This window comes from Vicia villosa, linkage group LG7 (genome assembly GCF_029867415.1).
Source record: "Vicia villosa cultivar HV-30 ecotype Madison, WI linkage group LG7, Vvil1.0, whole genome shotgun sequence".
Classification (NCBI taxonomy): Eukaryota; Viridiplantae; Streptophyta; class Magnoliopsida; order Fabales; family Fabaceae; genus Vicia; species Vicia villosa.
In genome coordinates, this window is record NC_081186.1 from 71,057,072 (window position 1) to 71,069,369 (window position 12,298).

Below are 12,298 nucleotides of genomic sequence, written 5' to 3' on the forward strand. Positions count from 1 at the left end.
ATCTAGACCAAGAAAGTAACTTTCCAATTTATCTTTCCAGTATTCAAAGTTTTCACTTAGAAAGGGGGGGGGGTTTGAATAAGTGTAGCTTTAAAAACTTGACAGATAAAAATAAATTGCACAGTTATTTTTATCCTGGTTCGTTGTTAACTAAACTACTCCAGTCCACCCCCGCAGAGATGATTTACCTCAACTGAGGATTTAATCCACTAATCGCACGGATTACAATGGTTTTCCACTTAGTCCACGACTAAGTCTTCTAGAGTATCCTGATCACAACCTGATCACTCCAGGAACAACTGCTTAGACACAAGCTAAGACTTTCTTAGAGTATCCTGACCACCACGTGATCACTCTAATTACAACTGCTTAGACACAAGCTAAGACTTCCTAGAGTATTCTGATCAACACGATCACTCTAGTTACTTACAACTTAATGTAATCTTTCTAAGAGTATTACAATTGCTTCTTAAAAGCTATAATCACAAACTGTGATATTTCTCTTAACGTTTAAGCTTAATCTCACTAATATATTACAACAGCAATGTAGTGAGCTTTGATGAAGATGAAGATTCTGAGCTTTGAATTGAACAGCGTTTCAGCAAGTTAATATTCACAGAATTTGGTTAAGAGTTGTTAACCTTGCTTCTCATCAGAACTTCATATTTATAGGCGTTTGAGAAGATGACCGTTGAGCGCATTTAATGCTTTGCGTGTTCCGTACAGCTTTGCATTTAATGTTATACGCTTTTGTCAACTACCTCGAGCCTTGTTCACGCTGTGTCTACTGACGTTGCCTTTAATAGCTTCTAACGTTCCTTTTGTCAGTCAGCGTAGCCTGCCACTTGTACTTTCTTCTGATCTGATGTTTGTAAATACAACGTTTGAATATCATCAGAGTCAAACAGCTTGGTGCAAAGCATCTTCTGATCTTCTGACCTTGAAGTGCTTCTGAGCGTGATACCATCAGAACTTCAGTGCTTCTGATCTCATGTTCTTCTGATGCTTCCATAGACCCATGTTCTGATTCTGCTTCGACCATCTTCTGATGTCTTGCCAGACCATGTTCTGATGTTGCATGCTGAACCTTCTGAGTCAAAGCTTCTGAGCGCTGATTTATGCATACTCTTTATATATTTCCTGAAAAGGAAATTGCATTGGATTAGAGTACCATATTATCTTAAGCAAAATTCATATTATTGTTATCATCAAAACTAAGATAATTGATCAGAACAAATCTTGTTCTAACTTTTAGTTATTATGTGATATAATAATTATTTAAGTATTTAATTATGTGAGTGTTTGTATTTGACTTAATTGAGTTATTAGAGAGATATAACTAATGGGCCTAAGTGATAGAAACATAATGGATGGATTGGTGGGTTAAGCCCAATTGACATCAGTGAGATAGTAAGAGAAGGTTAGGGTTTTAGAGGTTACTATTTTCATTTGGGGGAAAAGATAGGAAGAAGAGAAAAGAGGCAAAAGGGAAGAGAACAATGGTGGAAGAGAAAAGCTAGAAGAAGCCTCATTTTCGCAGCAAGTTTCAGCATTGAGTCACCTTAGCAAAACGGATGTATCTCTCAATCCAACCGTTGGATCGTCGCGTGGTTTTGACACAACGTTCCTGACTCATAGAGGTAAGTTCTGACCGGAGCGATTTTGATTTTGAGGATTTTAAGTTTGTCTGATAAGCTGATTTCCGAACTGGTTTTTAGGTGTGTCTCCAAATTATGTTTGAAGGATTTATTTTGGAGAAAGACTTGTCTTACCAGCTTGATAATATTGGAAGTGAATAAGTCTGTGCAAGATGGTGCGATGTTGTTTAGGTTGTTTGCAACTTTGGATGTTCATGAGGAAATAACGATTGGGGGATTATCGATAGTTGACGCATTTGCATAAGTGTTTCCTGAAGATGTAAGTGATTTACCGTCAGAAAGAAAAGTTGAGTTTTTGATCGATTTAGTTCCTGGAACTAGTCTTGTATCGAGGACTCCATATAGGATGTCTACTTATGATGTTGAAAGAGTTGAAGAGTCAACTTGAAGATTTGTTTGAGGAGTGGCTGATTCGTTCGAGTGTGTCGTCTAGAGGTGCATATGTTTTTGTTGGTTAAGAAGAAGGAAGGTTTTGCAAGGCTTTATGTTGAAACAAAAAGGACAAGTTGTAGCTTATGCTCCAAAGCAACTTAAGATTCATGAGAGAAATTATCTGACGCAAGATTTTGAGTTGGCCGCCGTTGTTTTTGTTTTAAAACTTTGAAGGCAATACTTATTTGGATCGAGATTCGATGTGTATAGTGACTACAAGAGTTTGAAGTATATGCTTGATCAGAAAGAGTTGAATATGAGACAGAGAAGGTGGTTGGAGTTCTTGAAGGACTAGGATTTTGCTTTGAATTATCATCCGGGAAAAGCGAACGTTGTAGCCAATGCATTGAGTAGGAAATAATTGCATATGTCTATGTTGATGATTCAAGAATTGGAATTGTTGGAATAATTTCGAGATTTGAGTTTGGTATGTTGAAGCTTACTTGTGGTATTCTTAATGAGATTAGAGAAGGTCAGAAATCGGATTTGAAATTGGTTGACAAGATGAAATTGATTGATTGAGGATAAGGTGATAATTTTCGGATTGACGAGAACGGTGTCATGAGATGTCGTGATTGAATTTGTATTCCAGATGTTTCGGATTTGAAAAAGAGAATTTTTGGGATGAAGGGCATCAAAGTGGTTGAGTAATTATCCTAGTGCTACTAAGATGTATCAAGACTTGAGAAAGTTATTTTTGTGGCGAGGTATGAAGAAGGATATTGCGGAATTTATGTATTCGTGTTTGACTTGTCAGAAGTCAAAGATTGAACATCAGAAACCGTCTGGTTTGATGCAACCGTTGTCCATTCCTGAGTGGAAGTGGGATAGCATTTCTATGGATTTGTTTTGGGTTTTTCTAGGAAATCGATTAATTGTGAGGCAATTTGGGTCATTGTAGATGGATTGACGAATTTTGCTCACTCTATTCCGATAAGCAGGGATTATCCGATGGAGAGACTTGCAAAGTTGTATTTTGAAAAGATTGTGAGTTGGCATGATATTCCATCGAGTGTTGTTTCTGATAGAGATCCAAAGTTTACTTCTAGATTTTGGAAAGTTTTGTAGAGTACTTTGATTATTAAGTTGTGTTTGAGTTTTGTTTATCATCCGCAAGCTGATGGTCAAACGGAGAAGACGATTCAGTAACTTGAGGATCTTTTGAGAGCTTGTATTTTGAAGCTTTGTATGGTCGAAGGTGTGGAACGCCTTTGTGTTCGTGTGATTCTGGGGAGAGTAAGTGTAGTTTTGGAGATGAGATGGTTGTGTCGATGGTATTTTCGAGGACGAAAATATTCTAAGTGGGGGAGAGTTGTAACATCCCGATTTTTATTAATATTTTTATTAATTATATTAGTAATTATATTATTTGGTGTTTTTAATAATTACTTATTTATTTAGTTATTATGTGATATAATAATTATTTAAGTATTTAATTATGTGAGTGTTTGTATTTGACTTAATTGAGTTATTAGAGAGATATAACTAATGGGCCTAAGTGATAGAAACATAATGGATGGATTGGTGGGTTAAGCCCAATTGACATCAGTGAGATAGTAAGAGAAGGTTAGGGTTTTAGAGGTTACTATTTTCATTTGGGGGAAAAGATAGGAAGAAGAGAAAAGAGGCAAAAGGGAAGAGAACAATGGTGGAAGAGAAAAGCTAGAAGAAACCTCATTTTCGCAGCAAGTTTCAGCATTGAGTCACCTTAGCAAAACGGATGTATCTCTCAATCCAACCGTTGGATCGTCGCGTGGTTTTGACACAACGTTCCTGACTCATAGAGGTAAGTTCTGACCGAAGCGATTTTGATTTTGAGGATTTTAAGTTCGTCTGATAAGCTGATTTCCGAACTGGTTTTTAGGTGTGTCTCCAAATTATGTTTGAAGGATTTATTTTGGAGAAAAGTTTAGAGCTATGGTGAAAGATTTCATATTTGCCAAGGTAAGGGTGGGGTTCTTTCATGCTAAAGGGTTGTATGATAGTATGTTATAGTGAGTTTAATTCTATACTTTGATATCCATGTTCTTCTATGTTGCAATTTTGGGTATTTGATGATTTGTTGGAATGTGATGATATAAATGTGATAAGTTGTGTGCAATTGATAATCTATGTGTATTAGATTGTTATGTTTGTTGTGAGTAAACCATTGATAGTGAAATAATTTGTTTTGTTATAGAATTGGAAAATAATGGAATAGAAATATAATAGTTGAATTGAAATTAATATAGTTTAATTATTAATTGGATAGTTAAATTATTAATTGAATTGAATCCAATAAGTCTATGTGATTGGAATATACTTGGACTTGGACCAATTATTCGGTTTATCGGTAAATTACGGTATTTTGAGAAATTGTTTGTAATTGTGTTTTGGCTTGAATATGTATGTTGAGAAATATATATTGTCATGCCAATGATGTTGTTTTGATATTGATTCTTTATGGTTAGTTGGTTAGCCTTAATTCTAATGACTAATTGCTTGATGTTGAAAATGTGTGTTCATGTATAATTGACAAAAATGAGAATTAACATGAGATAGTATGATTACTAGTGTTAATTGGATTGTGTGAATCGTAATTGATTAATTGGCCTCTCATATGTGAATGATGTGTGTGTGTTGTGAATGTTGTGTACAATTGGTGGATAATTCATAGAGTTGAATTATTGTGATATGTGGAAAGTTAAGATGGTAGAGATGATCTTAATTGCATATATTTGTGAGATTGTACATACATTCATATCATAGTGTGCCTTGAAACATAGGTGGAATTGCTTTGAAACACAAGCGTGGCTTGGATTCTAGAGTGAATCGGAAAGCAGTAAACTATATGTTTACATTTGGTGGCTTTGGTCTTGTCCGGATCTGAAGCGTGGCTAGATTCTATATAAATCGGAAGCGGTGGAACTTTGGGTCCATATTGGGTACCACATGCATAGAGTCACATGTCTTGCATTGAGTTACATTGGAGTTATGTGATGTTTGAATATATGTAATTATGTGATTAGGTGATTGTTATGTGTGCATGAGATGTGATAATTAAATTTGGTGATGTTTGATACATGATTTTGGTGATATATGTAAATGAAACGTATATGATGCGAATGCAAATATATATATATATATATATATATATATATATATAGATATATATATATATATATATATATATATATATGTATTAATGATATATGTATATATGTGGAATATATGAACCATGTTTTGCCATTGTTGATAGTTGTATTAATTTACGTTGTGATTATGAAGTATATGTTATTATGTGCTTGAATGACATACTTGTAAACTTGAATACATTGTTATAGTTGATAGTTAACATTATTGTTGTGATGCAAATTGCTTATATTGAGAAGTGGTGAATTGTGTATGATTTTATCTTTGCTATATGTATTATCATACTTTCCTTTATAATGTTTGATATCTCACCCCTTCTGCTGATGTTTCCCCTACCATGGGAAATGGGCAGGTACTCAAGTATAACTGTGGAAGTTTGTAGATTCATCGTATCTGGTTGGTGTGTCGCTCTGATACGTAGCACTCGGGGGTTGTCTATATTGTTGTTTCTATGTTGTTCATGTTTTAGTTGTTGAGTTCCAAATTGGATAATGAGAAGTACTATGATGTTTGAAGTTGTTTCCGATTAAATAAGATGATTTGTTTATAAATTCGAATGTTATGATTCCGCTGCATATTAAAATGAAGTTGGTTTGTCTAAGAGTTGTTATAAGTTGTTTTGTGCTTCTCTGAGATTAAAGTGCTATGTATCTGTTTATGAGTTGTTTATAGGAAGTAAATGTGATATCCCAAATGCTTGTTGATAGTTTTTAAAATACTCTGATTTCTCGCATGATATTTTGGGTAGAATTTGGGGTGTTACATCATGCCGACATGCACTTGGCTCCCCCTAACGAACTTAAATCCTTATCCTCACCTTGGCAATTCTCCACCTGGGGAATGGACCTCGTCGGACTGTTCCCGGTCGGCTCGTACCAGAATAAATATCTAGTGGTCGCCGTAGATTACTTCACGAAATGGATAGAAGCCGAAGCGCTCGCCAAGATCACGTCTCAAAACGTGCTCCGTTTCTACAAACGAAACATACTCGCTCGGTTCGGGGTACCTCAGGCTATAGTCACCGACAATGGCACCCAGTTCACTGATAGAAAGTTTCAAGAGTTTGTGACCAAGCTCAGCACGAAGCAACACTTCACCTCAGTCGAGCATCCTCAGACGAACGGGCAAGCCGAGGCAGCCAACCGAGTCATCCTCCGAGGACTGAAGAGGAGACTCGGCGAAGCCAAAAGGGCTTGGGTCGAAGAACTACATAGTGTACTTTGGGCATATAGGACAACCCCCCACTCGAGCACGGGCGAAACTCCGTTTAGACTAACCTACGGCACCGAAGCCGTGATCCCCGTGGAAATTCGAGAACCTTCTCGGCGCACCGAGTCACCCCTCGAAGAGGAGCTCAACGACGAGGCTATGAGGGAAGAGCTCGACATGGTCGAGGAGATCCGAACAGGATCTTCCCTCCGAGAAGCAAAATTAAAACAGCAGATAGCTCTCCGCTACAACACTAAAGTTATCAAGCGCGAATTCGAAGTCGGCGCCCTAGTGCTCCGCAGAAATATGAAAGATTCGCGCGAGGGCAAACTAGCCCCGAACTGGGAAGGCCCATACCGAGTTTACAATAAAACTGAGAATGGCGCCTACTACCTCGAGGATCTCCTCGGAATAAAACTTGCTCGGCCTTAGAACGCTGAAAAACTCAGACGTTATTACAGTTAGACGCAACCTAACGCCCCCGGACACCTGTATCCAACACGGGTGCTAGCCGGGCATGGACCCGCGTCGTTGGTACGAACGCGAGGACTCCACGACAGCAACGGTCGAATTTCCCCACAAAATGGGAGGACCGACCACACGGAAGACTCTACACCTAGACCCTCCGTGGAAGTACCTGCACGGAAGAACCCCAGCTCGCGATGGGATCGTTCACGCCGCAAGAACTTGGCCCCAATCACGGTCTCGTACTCGCTATCAGCGCACACCTACTCTGCGCACCCGGACCGTATTCAACACGCCCGGGCAATCAATCTAAGCCGAGCATAGTCCATAAAAACCAATAATATTATAATTATAGGGATAACTCCCCGGTGTATCCGAGCATAAACCAATGATTATCAAAAAAAAAAAATATATATCCTAAGTATTGAGATAATTCCTCGGCGCTGCGAGCATAACCAACAATTATCAAAATGCGAGCATGTAACAATAAATTTCCGAACGTGCAAAACAAAATGGATATGAGCAAACGAAATTATAGAGCACTAAAATTGCCGACCAAATTGGCCGGCGATATCCAGATGTTACAAATAAAATGCCGGGCACGCAGGCCCCCAAAATAATCCGGGCATAGCCCAACAAAATACAAAGTGGCACGCAGGCCGAAGAAGACAGGCACGCAGGCCTAGGGCAACACTATCTACTCTTCACTCCCGGGAGACTCGGGCACCAACACGCCGTCCACAATCTTCGAAGAAAGTCCAATATTATCCTCCTTCAAGCCAGGGTTCAGAAACTTCAGCTGACGAACTGCACGGTCGAACCCAGCTTCAGCCATATCGGCGAGGCTCATTTTCAGGCTGTCTATCTTCTCCACGAACTCAACCCTAGACTGTAGAGAAGCCACGTCCGGCAACTCGTCATCCGAGAGAGCCCACTCAAGCTGAAGGTCGGCAAGCTTCTTCTTCTCCGCCGCAATCTCCCCGTCCTTCTGCTTCAGAGCCGCATCTATTTTCTTCTTCAGCTTCTCGCGATCGGCCTCCATGGTCTTCACCTTGTCCTCGGCAGTCTTCCTAGCCGCCTCCGCCTTCTTCAGGGCCTCGGCCGAACCCGAGCCACCATTGGCTAACATTTGGGCCATTCCCAAAACCCTCATCACGGCGGCGCTGTCGCACGTCAGCTGTTTCTTGAGGGCCGGGGGGTCCATCTCGCTGATCCGACGGGCTTCATCCGGAGAGGTGACCAGGGGAAACTTTTCAAAATAACCTCCATCCTTGTAGCAAGGAGGCAGTACAAAGGCACGCTCGGAACCCAGATTCGACGGCTCATGACGTCCCGCCTCGGTATGACGAGACCTCTTGGGAGACCTCTCGTCTAAGTTCACCCGAGGAGAGCCTGCCGAGGCCGAGTTCTCTCCAGCACCAGTTCCCCGAGCCTTCTTCTGACGAATCTTCTTCGCATCCTGAGCCATCTTCAGGACCTTGTCTTCCTTCTCCGGCATAGCATCTACAAAGAAAAAAGGAAACGAACGGGTTAGCAAAAACACCAAACAGGAACAGCAAAGCAAGGTAAATAGACACGACCTAACAACGCCCGAGTCTCCTCGGGGGTCCGACAAGATAACAAAGCCTTAGTGTTAATAGGCCGTAGCTCCACAACCGGCACACCATTCTCGTCCAACACGGGATCCCCATTCTTCGTCACCCACTGAGACATGGTGAAGCTATCTACGTATTTGCAGAGGGCCGAGTACGACTCTGTTTCCTGCTCGTCCAGATCCCCATCTTCCCAAACGTAATATTTCGGGGGAGACGAGAAGTGGCCCTTCCACCAGAAAAACGAGAATGCCGTGCAGAATTCCCTTACTACCTGTCCGTCCTTGCCCCTCGCTATCTCCCCGTCTGCATCCCGAACGACCACCATATCCGACACCTCAGAATAATCCGTCGAGCTGAGCGGACGAACGACAAAGTACCGGTCTTTGAAGCCTTTCACAGAATCAGTATACATCCCGAAGAGTTTCCGGTCGGCACTTCTGAACGAGACCCAGCTATATCGCCCGTCTGCCGCCTGCCGTTGAACACGAAAACACCGACCGAACAATGCGGTCGTGGCGCCAATACCCAAATAGTTACAGACAATCTCGAATGCTCGCATAAAAGCAAAAGCATTCGGATGCAATTGGGACGGCGTCAGAGCTAGAAACGCCATCATCGATTTCTGAAAATCGGAGAAGGGCAACCGGAAGCCGAGCTCCTTGAACACATATTCATACATCGCAAAACCGTCCTCGTTGAACCGAGAGCATATGCGCTCGTCTTGGGACGGGCAAGTCACTTGGTAATTCGGCGCTTCACCCTCTCCCAAAACCTCAACTTCTTTGAAGGCCCCGTCTAAAGACTCAGTTTATCGAGAAACGACCGTCAAGGCTTCGTCAGCTATCCAGTCGAGCGCGACCGTGCAGTCGTAACTAAACAAGGGCATTGGGGAAACCCCTCCCTCGGCGTCCGAGCCGGGAGAATCAACATGATCATCGTCGGCCGGAGAGGGTGCGTTTTGATCCTCGATGACCTCAACGTCGGAGCTAGTCGCCGTCGAATCATCCGACCCACTACTCCACGAATCAGATTCTGAGCTGGACTCCGAGCTGGCACTCGAATCAGATCCACCTGCACGCAGAAGGGAGAAAGTGAATTCGACAGTTCATCAAATCCACCCTTCCACCGCAATGCAAGCGAAAGGGTAGAGCAGGAGCGGCGGAGCCCCCGGCTAAACCCCCATCGAGGAAAGACGCCCGTCAGCCGAGGACTCACAAAATGACGGGACACGACAACGAAAAATCGAATCTAAACAGGCGCGACGGTCTGACGCCAACATCATCTGGTCCACAAACCCACGCTAACCCCCGGGCATCGCCTAGATAACCCGAGGAGGAAGCAACGACTGCTCGTCGGACCCAGCCGACATTGATGACGAAGACCGCGAAAATAAAACGCACAAAAACCCTAAGGAAAAAAGAATAAAGCAACGAAGAGGGAAACGAACTTACTTGAAGACATGATGACGACGACTGGGGGGAACTCTTCGGTGGACGACGACTGTCGTAACGAACAGTATAGTGAACAGCTGGAGGAGTATCTTCCGAGGAACGTCTGCCTGAAGCCGAGCAAGTAAACAAAGAGAGGAAAACTCCCAAATGAGGGAATTCGCCCCCTTTTTATAGGAAAAGGGCTCGGAAGGCGAAGCGTCACGTCCCCTGACAAGCGCCGCCTCCTAGACCCTAGGCCATCATTACCTATGCCACGTCAGCACGTGTCGCCCACGCGCGACGTTTCCTCCCCATCCACAGACTGTTCCTCCAGGCACATCTGGTAGACGAGGAGCCATCCCGCCGGGCATTACCAAGGTCATGGGGTCCGAGCATCATCAAAGTCACAGCTTCTTGACCAGAAAGCTCCGACTTGGGGGGGCTCCTGTTCTGGACTGGGCCAAGGTTAGGCCCAACATAGTTTCGGCCCAGTAAACCTCAGAGGCTCACGTTCCTCCATGACCCTCTTCTGCACCTAGGATGCCCACCTTAGACATGCTCGGCAAGCCCGTATCCACGGACCATGTGGCGCCCGACATGATCGTGTGCTCCCCGCGAGCCAACGCCCGGCACTAGCATCCCCCACGAGCACCTTCGTCGCCGAGGACCCTGCTCCGCGTAGGGCTCATTCTTATCCAACCCTCCGAACAACACAGATTCCACGTGGCTCCTAAAAGACCGCGTCTCCCTTGAACTTCGGAGCGGTTAACCAGGACAGAGGGCATGCACGCACCTCCGATATTTCCGCTCAGGAAACCTGGCAGTCTCCTAGTTGGGCTTGGGAATCCAACCCAATAGCGAGATCATGGCCCAGCGCTGGGGGCTATAAATACCCTCTTTGACTAGAGGGTCAGGTATTCACTTCTTTCTAACCTTTAGCTAGTACTTGCACTCCTTTGCTCGTCTTCTCACTTTGGCATCGGAGTACCTTGCAGGTACACCCCCTCCTTCCTAGAAGATCCAGTCCGAGCAGCCTACGACGATTCTTCTGATCAGGTACGATCAAAATTAATGACAATTATTTGATTTTTTATTGGAACAATATGTAGTGATTGGTTGTCATTACATTTATTATAGTTAATTCAAAATTTATGGTATTAAGTCCACTATTTTAAAAAATAAATAAGCTCAACTATTATGCCTAAAATTAATAACAATAATTTGATTTTTTTCTTTTAATAATATGTAGTGATTGGTTGTCATTACATTTATTATAATTAATTCAAAAATTATAATATTATTTAATAATGAATTAAATAAGTAAGATTTTTATCTTTTGGTTACAATATTAAAAATTAAAAATTTACTAATAATAGAATTAGATCTTTTTATAAAATTAATAATGAATGAAATAAGTAAGGTTTAGATATAAAAAATATTATTTAATAATGAATGAAATAAGTAAGGTTTAGATATAAAAAATTGGTTTTTAATACTCATAAATTGTTTTTAATTTAAATAAAATATTATTAATCATTTATAACAATAGTTTAATTTGTTTTAAAATTTAATAAAATATAAACTTATGTTAAATTTATTTTTGTTTTTAAATATAAAATAAATTAAATAATAAGGGCTTTTAATTTTTTTGTTACAAATTACTTACATTTTATTTTTTAATTTAAATAAAATATTATTAATCATTTACAACAATTGTTTGATTTTTTTTAAAATTAATAAAATATAAACGTATGTTAAATTTATTTTTATTTTTAAATCTAAAATAAACTAAATAATAAGGAATTTTAATTTTTTGTTACAAATTACTTACATTTTATTTTTGAATTTAAATAAAATATTATTAATCATTTATAACAATAGTTTGATTTTTTTTAACAAATTAATAAAATATAAACTCATAAATATTATATATTACATATTTATAAAATTATTATTAATTTTGTGGCTGAATATTATATTATATTATTATTATGATAATTATATTTATTTATTTTTAATATAAGGTTAAATTAATAAAAGTTAAAATTAAGATTTTTGTTTAAATTTACTATGAGGTGACATGTGGTCAATTTTCATTTAGAGATACTACCAAGGTGACATGTGGCTAGAGTTGCCATCATGACAACCTTGAATTTATATATAAAATAAGATATGTTAAAGTTTGAAATTTAACTCATGAAATTCATAGTCATCAACATACAAAATGCGTGTCTTTACCATCAATATTTTTCATAGTATTTTTGTCATTGGTATTTTTAATTTTTTTTAATATCAGAAGTAGTTGATCTTCTAGAAAGAATTTAAAAATTTATGAATAATAATAAAATAAATATAACTTTTAAGATTGATTTTGTCA

At 40.1% G+C, this 12,298-nt stretch overlaps 1 long non-coding RNA gene across 1 annotated transcript; it reads left to right on the plus strand.

The window, feature by feature from the left end:
• Positions 1–3,729: 3,729 nt before the first annotated feature.
• On the plus strand, positions 3,730–5,820 carry LOC131617408 (uncharacterized). The gene is made up of 3 exons (XR_009288573.1): positions 3,730–3,876; positions 3,955–4,034; positions 5,575–5,820. It is a non-coding gene; the product is annotated as an uncharacterized LOC131617408 (long non-coding RNA).
• The last annotated feature ends 6,478 nt before the right edge of the window (positions 5,821–12,298 follow it).